At 38.2% G+C, this 11,879-nt stretch overlaps 1 protein-coding gene across 2 annotated transcripts in view; it reads right to left on the bottom strand.

Moving 5' to 3' along the window:
• LOC102062713 (leukotriene B4 receptor 1) overlaps positions 1-11,879 on the bottom strand; it is a 54,529-nt gene that overhangs the window by 32,908 nt on the left and 9,742 nt on the right. For both annotated transcript variants that reach the window (XM_074551012.1, XM_074551011.1), the window contains exon 2: positions 8,690-8,783. The gene's annotated coding sequence lies outside the window, so the exon portion shown is untranslated. The remainder of the gene's footprint in view (positions 1-8,689; positions 8,784-11,879) is intronic.

Below are 11,879 nucleotides of genomic sequence, written 5' to 3'. Positions count from 1 at the left end.
TTTTCCCCCTTCCAAATGATCATCAGCCCTTTCATTTGCAGTTTCTTGTATGTTAGGATGCAGTTCTCACTGAGAAGTGAGTGCATTATTCCGGTTGCTGAAGTGGAAGCCCTGCAGCACTGAGCGCTGCTGTCAGACCTGCTGCAGCCACGGGCTCTGAGCTGTCTCCATTCCTGTGGGGAGGGAGGTCTGAAAAATAGCTTTTGTGAGAATGTGGCACTTTGATAAGAGGATTAACTCAGGTGCTTTGCCGCACTGCACAGCTGAAGTGTCTGAATTCACTAATGTACCTTTGTTATACCTAAAGCATTAATTATGTGTCTCTTTCCATAATTTTTACTTAGTTTTATTCTTCCAGGATATTTTCAGAAACCAAAACTAGTCTTGAGGACCAAATGTGTTTTTTATTTTTGGCAACTTGTATAGACAATGCTGAAGAAGCTTTCAGCTGTCATTGTAGTACTTCTGAAGAGGTTCAGAGTCACTATGTGATTTGTACAAAAGCAGAAAGCTTCACTAACTAGCAATAATTGCAAAGGACTTGCAGACCAAAGGAAGGAATGTTTGGTATTAAGGTAATTCTTGGAGCACAGTGTGTTCAAGGCCCTCTTAAATTCAGGGAATGTTTGGCAGTGACTTTGCTGCTCTACACTAACCAGTATTTTGTACAGAACATATTCTGAGGCCTGGCATTTTATATGTTCTTGTGTATGAATGTGTTCAATAGATTTTGAGTATTTTATTGTCAAATTTGATAATATAATAAAGTTGATCTAATACTGATTGTCTCCTGTTGTGAATAATGTGCTGTCTCAGTTCTCAGAGGAAATGAAAACTTGGTGCTGTTTTTCTTCCCTAAAGATGATTGGTGGCTCTCACAGTAATTCTTCCTTAATCTCCCAAATGGACCTACTGTCTTGTGGTACATTTGGAGTTCATTGTTAATTGTTCTTGAATTTATGGAGGTGTGGGATTGAGACTACTCAATTTCTTTTTGCTTGCATCTTGCTTGTCTTGTGTTAAAAAAGTTTTCAGGTTGCCTTATAATTCTGCTCAGGTAATTATTTTGAAATTAGTTCCTCAGTTGTGAAGTGTTTTAAATGTCTGCAGCTCCTTTATGGTGTTGGTTTCCAAACTGACCCACAAACCCATGCATGATGACCATACAGTTTTATAGTTGTATGAAACAATCTTTTTCCAATTAGAAATAGTGCATTGTGGCTCTTAAGAAACTGTAATACCAGGCAGTGGTTCTGTGAGCATCTGGGGTTTTTCTAAGGTGATAATGACTGTAACACCAGTAGAGTTTTAGTGACTGCTGCTCCTCTCTGTGCCCTAGAGGCACTATTGGGACATCTTGTCCCAGAACAGATCTCATTGATGCCTGCCTCAAGGTTTGACCCCATGTGATTGTAGGAAAAAGAGGAATGTGGCCTTCTTCCAGCTCCCTGTTAATATGGGGAAGTCCTGCACTGAAGCCATGTGCCAGCTCTTGCAAGAAGCTGGGGAGGAAGAGGAGGACAGGGTGATAACAGGCCTGGTAGAGTGATGCAAAGCCATGAGAGACACGTGTAAAGATGTAACACTGGAGTTAACAGGGCTTGTGCAACCTCCAAATAACAAAGTTACAGCTGCAGATTGTCTCATGCTATTTTGCTGCACCGTCTTAAACGATTTCATTAATTATAGGATTGCAGCTTTGAGGAATGATTTTGACTTTCTCTTGCTTGAGTTGTGGCTTTCCTCTAAAGGTCTAAGTTAATAGTTTGCTTTGGTTTAAGATTGATGTCCTTTGTGGTCATTCAGATCCACAAATGAAGTAAGTGGAATATTTAGCTTCAAATCAGCATCCTTTAGGCAAAACCAGAATGTAGTATGAGCCCAGGAAATGCAAGAAATTCATATGCAATGTTTTACAAAAAATAGTGATGTTAAGTTTGTTCCAATGGTTTGTATATATATGTATGTGCAGTAGAGGGCAGCAGTATATAAATTACAGAGGATTTTTAGGTAATGTTGAATGTCAATTGTGTTAATTTCACCTGAGAGATGCAGCATTGCAGGGAAATGAAAACCTAAGTGTTGATATCCACAAAATGTTTCCTGCCCTGAACCAATTGTACATATGCAGGAACCTTTTTCCTATCTGATGTAAACAGCAAGAAACTTCAGCTTGATTCAAAATCTAATAGAATGATCTAAGTGTGAACTAGATATTCATCCCTATTTTCATGCTCAGATTAAAGCACAAATTGGACACTACACCTACATGCAGTGGATTGGTGTATAGTATGTAGTGTACGATGTACAAAAGAAGTCATGTATTTTTAAAAAAGTGCTGCAAATGCTGTCAGCTCTGTTTTCTTATTGCACTGCTGAATAATGGATAAATCTTGTACCTCAAAGTTTTCACTTTGCTTGTAACCACTGACTCACACCTGGTAACCTTTTTGGGAAGGCAGATTTATTGACCAAGCTGCAATTCCATGTATAACTAAAAATGTCACCTTATGTGAGTAAAATCATCAAGACAGATGGTAAATTTGACTGCATGAAAATACTGTGCCTACAGATCAAGTGTTTTCATCACTATTAGTATTTTTGAGATTATGTTATTATGTCTGAGGTAGTCAAAGAAGGATTCTAGTCCAGGTCTAAGCAAGGTTAAGAATAGCCAGGACCACTGCTGTTATCATAGCTGTGCTAGCAGAGCCTTTGTACCTGTATTGAAAACAAAAGGCAAGATTACAATATAGGAAATCTCACTAAATGCCCTGTGACCAGTGCAGATGAAAGATGACAGTGGAATCCATAAAGAAATCTGGGAGACAGCTCTTGCAAGGGACATAGCTCAGGTCTGGAAGGACTTTGGAAGGAGAAATGGTGTAGTGAATTCTTAAAGAGGTTTCAGTGGGAGAAAAATCATATAGTAAAGAATGGTATAATCTCTGATATGTGTGAAATCCTCACTCTGCTTGTAACTGCTTCAGCCTTGAGCTTTTGTGGTTTTTCTAGATGCAGGAAGCACTATTGTCCCCGTTTGACTCAGACATAGGTAACTTGTTTGAATTTTTAGGTGGAATCTAATAATGTACCTTAAACTCCAAAGTCCTCTTGTCATTAAACCATCTTCAGTCTGCAGATCATTTGCAAGTGAGAAAGGGCAAAGCAGCCATGCCCCTCTTGGATGGAGGAGAGAATGCTTGAGGAAAATGTAATGTGTGAATAAATGCATTGTCTGCATAACACATTCCTTGTTATTAATTTCATCTTGCTGAACTAACTCAGGGTTCCAAAGCCATTTATCCCCTAGGAAGGTGCATCCTTGTTTTTTCAACTGCTGGTGAGTGTATGTTGCTTCACACTTTCCATCTTTCTATTATGTCCATTAGTACTTTTATGCCAGGCCATGATGTGATAAAGAAATACAGAGCTAAAATAGGACATGACAGGGGGGAATGCCTTCAAACTGGCAGTAGGTTTATGTTGAATATTAGAAAGAAATTCTTTCCTGAGAGAGTGGTGAGGCACTGGGCCAGGTTTCCAGGGAAGCTGTGGATACCCCATCCCTGGAGGCATTCAAGGCCAGGTGGGATGGGGCTTTGAGCAGCCTGGTTTAGTGTAAAGGGTCTCTGCTCATTGTAGGAGAACTTGCCCATGATCTTTAAGACTGCTTTGAACCCAAAACTTTCTATGAACATGAAAGATTAAAAAAATCTACCAAATATTCAATTAAAAAGTTCCTCAGTCTAGTTTTGGCTCCTAATCCAGTGACATAAGCCCTTTCCTCCTTGCTTTCAATTCAAACCTTTCCAACCAGGCTTTTGTCATTGAGCCCAAGGTTTTTTCCTTGTTTAAATGATGTGTAAATCTCAGCACTTCATGCAAAAATAAACCTTCCAAAGCCAAACACAGCATGAAAATCTTCCACACAGACAGAAGCAAATTGTTGACAATCAAGTCTTATGTAGAGTCTCTTTTTGGAGAGAGACCAAATGCTTCAATAATGGCAAATTCCCTTAAAGAAACCCCAGTTTTCTTAGCAGGGATGCCTATACAAAGGCAGCATTTAGCTCAGAGCTTAAGGGTGTCAGGAAATCAGAAAAGAGAACTGAAATGTCAGGCAGCATGAAGAAGTGAGAGGCTGGGCTGGTAGAATGGTGTCTGTGGGGCTATGATGTATTTGTGTTTGTTTTTAAAATCTACTTCTTCAAAGCAAAAGGAAAATTCTGACTCCATGAGAGAGAAGGAAAAAACATGGAGCTAGCAGGTCTGCAGTTACTGGCATCCTATATCAGTCTACTTACCAAGAGCTAACTTGAGGCTCCCTGGCCAGAAGAGGGTGATGTTGGTTTGCTAAAGACTGCAGCTGGGGGAATCCTGAAGTTATCAAATATTTGCAAGGGATCTATGTATGTATAGACCATTTGTCTTAAGAGAATGCTTCCTGTGAGAAGCAGCAAAGGATCTGGATTTACATGAAGATAGAAAACTTTGTCTCCTTTTCTCTAACTCCACTTAGCTAGAAGTCAGTCAGCACTGCAGGTCTCAGAGACCTCTGCTATTCATGGTGAGTGAGGTGCCCAGCTCTGGTCTCTTGGCTTCATCTGAAGATATCTCAGTTCCCAGCTAAGGAGTTGAGACTCACCTAAGGCCCACAAGTTTCACTGTATTTTGCATTTTCCATGCCTTCCATTTTAAGAATACAGACCATAGTTTACTTCATCTCCCTGTTCAGACTAGCCTGTGCAATAAATTCAAGGTCATCATGTTATTGCTTTTCCAGATGTTTTTGTTATTAACTTTCTGAGGAGGAGCACTTATTTACTACCACTTCGACAAGGACATAAGCACACAAGACAGTACTATACATCTCTAAAACAGGAGTATCACCTAATTTACACAAGAATCTGTTTCTGTTGGAGCTTAACAGTAGAACAAGGCAAGTTTTATTACCTAATTCATTTGTTTATGATCAGTCTAGAAGGGTTCCATTTGTAAAGTAAAGTTTATACCTTTTGTGATGATAATATCTCATAGGATTTAGGTAAGGAAATAGTTTGGTCCATAGCAAAAGTTAGAGAGAGCTTTACCAAATTTATTTTTTAAAATTGCCAGATTTTGTTAATCCATAAATTAAATCCATTTTGTTAATGTAATAATGACCTGTTGGATGTATGCCCAAGTGTGACCAACTACTAGCAAATGGTTTTTTCAGAAGCATTAAACAGTGAGGTGCAAGAAAAAGAAATACTGCTCCTATGATTCTCTGCTTGTAGCCTCTGTTAAATATTTACATTTTCAAAGTTTTATTTAGTTTTTCAGCTGAATAGATTTTCTGTAATACTAAAGGCTGAACATCACCCTATTTCTGTACAACAAAGCAGCCAGGATTTGGGATCAAATTTACATGAAAAAGTCATCTTATACTTAATGTAAGGCTGTTTTTGGTAATAAATATTTAGCATCAAGCTCTTAAGAAGTAATACATATTAATGGAATAAAATAAGATACTGTGCATTTACTCCTTTCAGAAAGGCTTTTGTAAATGCTAAGTGTATGCTCAGTCAGTGTTTTTTCCTGAATGTTTCAGGTCAATGGAGTAAACAATTTAATTTGTTATTGTTTGTTGTTTGTTTCTAGTTCCTGTACTCCAATTAGTGAATTGAGAAATTAAACTGATTTGTCTGGTTTCACTAATGAATAGAAAGCAAATAGAAAGGTCAGGTTCAGACTGAGTTTTCAGAAATGTACAAACACATTATTCATAAAAATGCTTTCATTTATAAAGAGGCATGTTGAAAACAGGAAATGCCTTATTTTTCTCTGCTGAAATGAATCAAGTTGTGATAAATAATAGGAGCAGTAGGGTTTAGAGCTGACCTTACATTCCATCTGTTTTACCACAACAGATCTGAGTTCCAGCTGCAACCAACACTAAAACAGACTGGGAAGCTCTGTCTGTCTTCAGCAAATGGGAGCAGGTTCTGGTGCCTTCTATGAGACACAAAACTGACTGAAGCAGCCCAGAGCACATCTTGAAGGCTCCTGAGACTTGTCACAAACTTTCACTGATAAGCTGTTAATTATTCCTTTCCTATTGTCGTGTCCTCCTTACTACAATTCAGTTATGAATTGGTTGCAGGGAAAGAACTCATTTTCTCCCAAGCTCTGTGTGTGTGTCATCAAGGCAAGCAGTGAGTCAACATCAGAGCAAATTTGATTTCAGTGGTTTTGTGGTTTAACCCTCTGTAAGGTCCTTGTTTCAAGGTGCTGCATCTGCAGCTTTCCAATCCTCAGCACAGGATCACTGTTCTCTGCATTACCAACTGCCCAGAGTTGGGGCACTGACTTGTCTCAGTAGCAAAGTAAAAAATTATGAAATGCCTATTAATTCAAAATGGATGTAATGGGTAATTTTCAACCCACTGCACTAGTAGTTTGGGACATAGCTATAAGACTCATTTACTTTTCTAAATAAGGCACCCTATTTCAAAAGGTGTGTGGGAAGCTATGCACAAATCAGTCAGTAGGAATTTGTATGCTAAACTCCCACATTACAGTGAAACGTCCTGCACCACAGGAGGTGGCATGTAGGAGTGGGTGGGCAAACTTCAGAACAGAAGAAGGTAGTGAATCACTTGAAAATTTCTCCTTACTCTTTATTTATGTATTCAATTACTTGTCCCAGTTTTTACCTCCTAAGCACTCTTATTTTACATGGTTATTTCAAGGCTGAATAGAAGCGCTACATTCTTGATGCAAACCTGTCTTTACTCCCACTTCCTCTTTAAATTTGAGATGCAAAATTTTACTGAAACATGATAAACCAACTCCCAATGCAAGTTCCAAACCTAGCTTGCAGTTGTCAGTTATTATCCAGGACTTGCAAAGACGTTTACCATGATTCTGCTACACTTGAATTTAAAGAGATTTATATTTTGTAGACAAACAAATCCTGTTACTGTTTTACTGTTTTGTAGTAACTGTGTTACTGTTTACATAAAACAGGAGAGATACATGGCACGTATTGTAATACAAAATTTCATTGGATGCATCAAGAAATGCAACTTTTCTTTTTGGTTCATCCAGGTGTTAGAACTGCCCCAGACCTGGCAAACAGAATGTTCATCGATTAAGAAACTCTCCTAGTAAAATAGCAGTGTTTGAATTCTAACACTGCATGGCCAGAAAAGGGACAATAGGTGGTGTCTGCATGATTCTAGAGCAGCAAAAGCATCGGGGCCAGCTGCTTGGACAGATAATAGTTATACCTTTGATCAAAGACTGCATTTTTAAGTGGTCACAACTGATTCTAAATTTGCGTGTTTATTCATTTCTCTATTCACAGAGAATTCAAACCTGTGTTTATAGCATTTAAAATTCTCCTCAGCTTTACCATTGATCGCTAAGTTAGACTTGCACTGGAAAGTCAACTGTGGAAGAAAGCACATCTTCTAATTTGTTACTGAATTCTCTATTTCTGGTAATTTGCAAAGCTTCTGCCTGAAAAAACTACATTTAGTCCAGAGACTTATTATATCGTGCTTTAAAATCAGCTTGTGGCTTTTAAATCTAGTTCTAGACTGGCAGTGTTTCATTAGAGATGTTTCCAAAACTAGTAATTACCCTTTTAATGAGCCCTTGAAGATATTGTTTATATTTATAATTAGATTTACAGAGGACACTCAATCAGTTCAAGCACAGCTGGGTGCCTGATGCTGGCTGAGACAGTCAATCCACTGCAAAGTCCAGTCAGACACAATTGCCTTTTGACAAAGAGCACTGAGCACTGGGACCTTGCAATCTGCAAAGCTAATGAAAATACTGCTGCTTTGCATATTCCACTATGAAAAAAAGGTGATTCTCTGCTAGAGAAAATATTTTTTACTTTTATTTTTTAATCAAGCTGATTCTCAGTTGTGATCCTGAGCTCTACAGTATTTGTGGATATTTGGGGTTTGGTGGGGGCAGGGGGAAAGTGCTGTCTCATTCACTGAGATCCTTAGCCCAAGGACAAGGTGGAATGGTTTCTGACTGAAATACAGTAGGTTTAAATCAGATTTTAAGATTAATTTTATTTACTTCTTTAAGTCAGAATTGTTAGAACAAGATGTACAAGTCCAGGATCTTATGGAAACTTTCTTAACCTGCACCTGACAGCCAGTCCAGAAATAACGGGGCACAGCACAGCACCAACTAACCACAAATCTACAAACCAGACATTACACAATTCCCAGTGTTTAATTTCTATGCTGCTAATCACAAGCAATGTCTTTGACTCTTTAAGAGAGTTAAGAGGAAATGTTAAGAAAAGTATTTATGTTCCTATCAGGGTGATCTGGTATGTTGTAGAAGTACTTACCTATGTAGTGCTTAATGTTGATTATTCTTTACTGTGTAATTTCTTTCTTCTTCAATATCTTTTTACATTGCCTTTCTGTGCTCCATTTATTTCAGTGCTTTTTCTACCCACAGTAAAGTTCTAACCTACAAACACATCCATGAAAACTGGAGGAGCTCCATGGAAACTAAGGTATTCCTTTTCAAACTGACTAATTCCCCTTACATAACTGCCAGAGGATGATCTGGCAGAGCTAATGCATTGATGAAGATACCTAGAATATGCAGGCAATAATGTATTTACACAAACTGATGTTTGCTTTAAAAATTATTTTCTATACTTAACTGCTACTTTTGTCTTCTGCAGCAGGAAACTAAACCAGGAAAGCTGTGTGTTCTGTTTTCTCTGTTGGAATGAACATGCTCCTCAAGCACATCAGCTGCAGAACAGAAAGAAAAGTTAGAAAGTTGTTAGTACCATTCTAATATACTCTAGAATTTTACACAGGGTTCCTAAGACTGACTGATAAAATTTCCTCCTTAATTTTAAAATAAAAATTAATTTAAAAATTAGGCTTCATCTTTGTCACCCAGCTGCAGCAGCATGTTCACACTCAATAATCTCCATTGCCATAGCAACACATGCTTGTCAGATCAGGGCTGAATTGATGCAGGAACCTCTGTGCAGAAATGTGCTAACCCTTAGATGTGCAACTCTGGAATTCACTGGGATTTCTTTTTACTTTTAGAAATGTAACACTGTTATACGATACAAGATAAACATCTCAACCCTTCTGATCTGCGTGACTTGCTTTCTAATAGACCAGAGTTTTGAAAGGTTTAATACAGCTAGAAACAGAAGTAGATTATTCACATGGCAGGTTTTCATGCAGGAAATTGCAAATGAAAATAGATTATGCTGAGTTGGAAGGGACCCACAAGGATCATTGAGTCCAACTCCTGGCCCTGCACAGGACACCCCAAAAATCCCACCCTGTGCCTGAGAGCATCTTCCAGATACTCCTCGAGTTTTTCCAGGTTTGGAGCTGTGATCACTGCCCTGGGGAGCTCTAGTGCTCAAGCACGCTCTGAGTGAAGAACCTTTTCCTAATATCCAACCTAATTCCCCCGGGGCACAACTGCAGCCGTTCCCTCGGGTCCTGTCACAGCAAGAAGAGATCGGTGCTGCCCCTGCACTGTCCCTCCAGAGGAAGCTGCAGCCCACCATGAGATCCTCTCTCAGTCTCTTCTCCAGGCGGAACAAGCCAAGAGCCCTCAACTGCTCCTCATTAAGTTTTCCCTCTATTTAACATTTAAATAATAGTACACAAACACTGGATATCATCCTTTTCCCTTTGGAGTCAGCAGAGTGTCCTTCCCCCTTTTGTTCCTTGTAGAAAAATGTTTGTTCACTTTTCCCCTAGTCAGTCATAAGATACTCAAGTGCCATTGTCGTCATGCACAGCAGGATTAAGCAAGGTAGGGGTGCAGAGAAAACTGATTTGTGCAAGTATACATATAAAGCTGGCATAGGAAACACTGTTTTGCAGCTCTGGATGAGTTATTACTGCTTTTATCATTATTACATATGCTACCATTTATATTTTCATCATTGCCTGATTCAAAGAAAAAAAGCAATAATAAAATCTCTCGGCCAAAATTGCACATTTCACCTGGCTCTGGGAATTCACCACATAGATTGCTAGTTTTCACTCCAGTATGCCGTGGTTTACAGAATTGGTAGATTTTTAATCAATCAAGCTCCAAGTGGGTTATAATAACATTCCTAATTCAAGATGTAACATAAATACACAATTTAAATGTTAATCTTTTGAACAGACAGAAATTCAGGCTTGCAGTTAATAATCTACTTCCACAGAATATTTATTCTTTTCAAAAATATGCTTTGAGGCCTTAAAAAATATAGAGATAACTATGAATTTCATCTATATTTTCAGGTTTTCTAACCTGAGGTTCTGTGGAATAATTGAAATCATTAAGTTCTACTATACATTTATATCTGAGTGAGAAAAGATCCCAACCAACTGTCCTGGGCTCCCAAACATACAGTGTGCCATCTGAGTACCCCCACAATGTGTGTGTGTGTTTATTCTGGCAAGAAAAAACGTGTACCCATAAAATTTCAAGTTTGATTTGCTATACTTACCTAGACTACCATGCAATAGCAATGTTGCTATGGGAACAGGTTTTCAAAAAAGTAGATCACACATGACAGGCAACACATTTTTGGATGGTTTTGGATGTTTTTTGGACTTTTGGATGTTTTTGGTATGTATTATGCCAGGGTGGATAGCAAGCATAACAAAGTAAAGGCTAACTTAAGTCTTATATATACAATGAGATTCCATTGATTATTTTGCATTATATTTTTTTAAAGATTCCACAAAGCATTACTTGTTTCCAGGTGCATAGGAATTCTTTTCCCTCATCTTTATATAATTTAATTTGTAATTTCTTATCTTCCCATCAGGTCCTCCCCTTTTATTTTGCTTTTCCCTAATTATATTCATAATGCTCAGTTATTCATTCATTCTTCCCACCTGTTATATACCTCTTTCTTTCTTTTCTCACTCTTTCTCTCTGTGTACATTTTTCTCAGGATTTTGAACCCTTTTTTGTGTATTTTGCAGTCTCCCTTCTTCCTTAACTCACAGTGTTAACACCAGACAAAATACTCAGCACTTGCTCTGACACAAAGGGCAGCAGCCACCCAGAGCCACTGTAACAATACTTAGAGGCATTTTTTCATTAGACAAAATGGAAATATATATTCCTTTCTTCCACCTCCTCAAAAGATTAGAGGAAGAGTCAGTTCTGCTTTTTGTTTTATGCATTAAAAGAACTATGGCAAAATGACAAACTTTAATTTGTTCTTTCAAAATCTCTCAATAAATCCATTTTTCAGAGTTTATTTCCTACTGTGCAGAGCAGCAGGTATGATGTTTTCTGTAAACTGATGATATAACCTTTACATCCTAGTAGAGACTTTCAAAAGCTTACATCCCCAAAGCTTTAAAATTGAAAGGTAACACAGGCAGCCAGCTGAAGAACAGCTAAAACCCATGCAAGTGTAGCAGTATTCCAGAAATCTGTTGCATCAATTGCTTCTTTTTAAATGCTCATGAAAATGTTATTAAAGATTTTTGTAGGTCTTGACATAAAAAATGGTATTTCATGTCGTAATTTGACTTAATATGCATTGAAGAACTCTCTAGACTAATAACTTGCCTGACAAGCATCCTGTCCTGGGGTATAGGAGCCATATTGTGCTTCATGTGACATTTTGAGCTGTTAGTCAGACACCAGCAGTGTCAGGAAAACGTCATCCCAAGTGGAAGGTAATATATTCAGATCAGTTCTACTTCTCCAGCTTTCTGATTTCTTCCTGTTCCATGATTATTCTTCTGCATCAACATTTGCAGGAATTTGTAATTCAAATATAGAATTTTTCAACCACCAGCAGCCCAAGTTCCATCTGGGATTTGAACAGTCAAGCTGAGCTCCTTCTGCTACAC

This window comes from Zonotrichia albicollis, chromosome 13 (assembly GCF_047830755.1).
Source record: "Zonotrichia albicollis isolate bZonAlb1 chromosome 13, bZonAlb1.hap1, whole genome shotgun sequence".
NCBI classification, from domain to species: Eukaryota; Metazoa; Chordata; class Aves; order Passeriformes; family Passerellidae; genus Zonotrichia; species Zonotrichia albicollis.
This window is presented reverse-complemented; position numbering and strand designations above follow the sequence as displayed.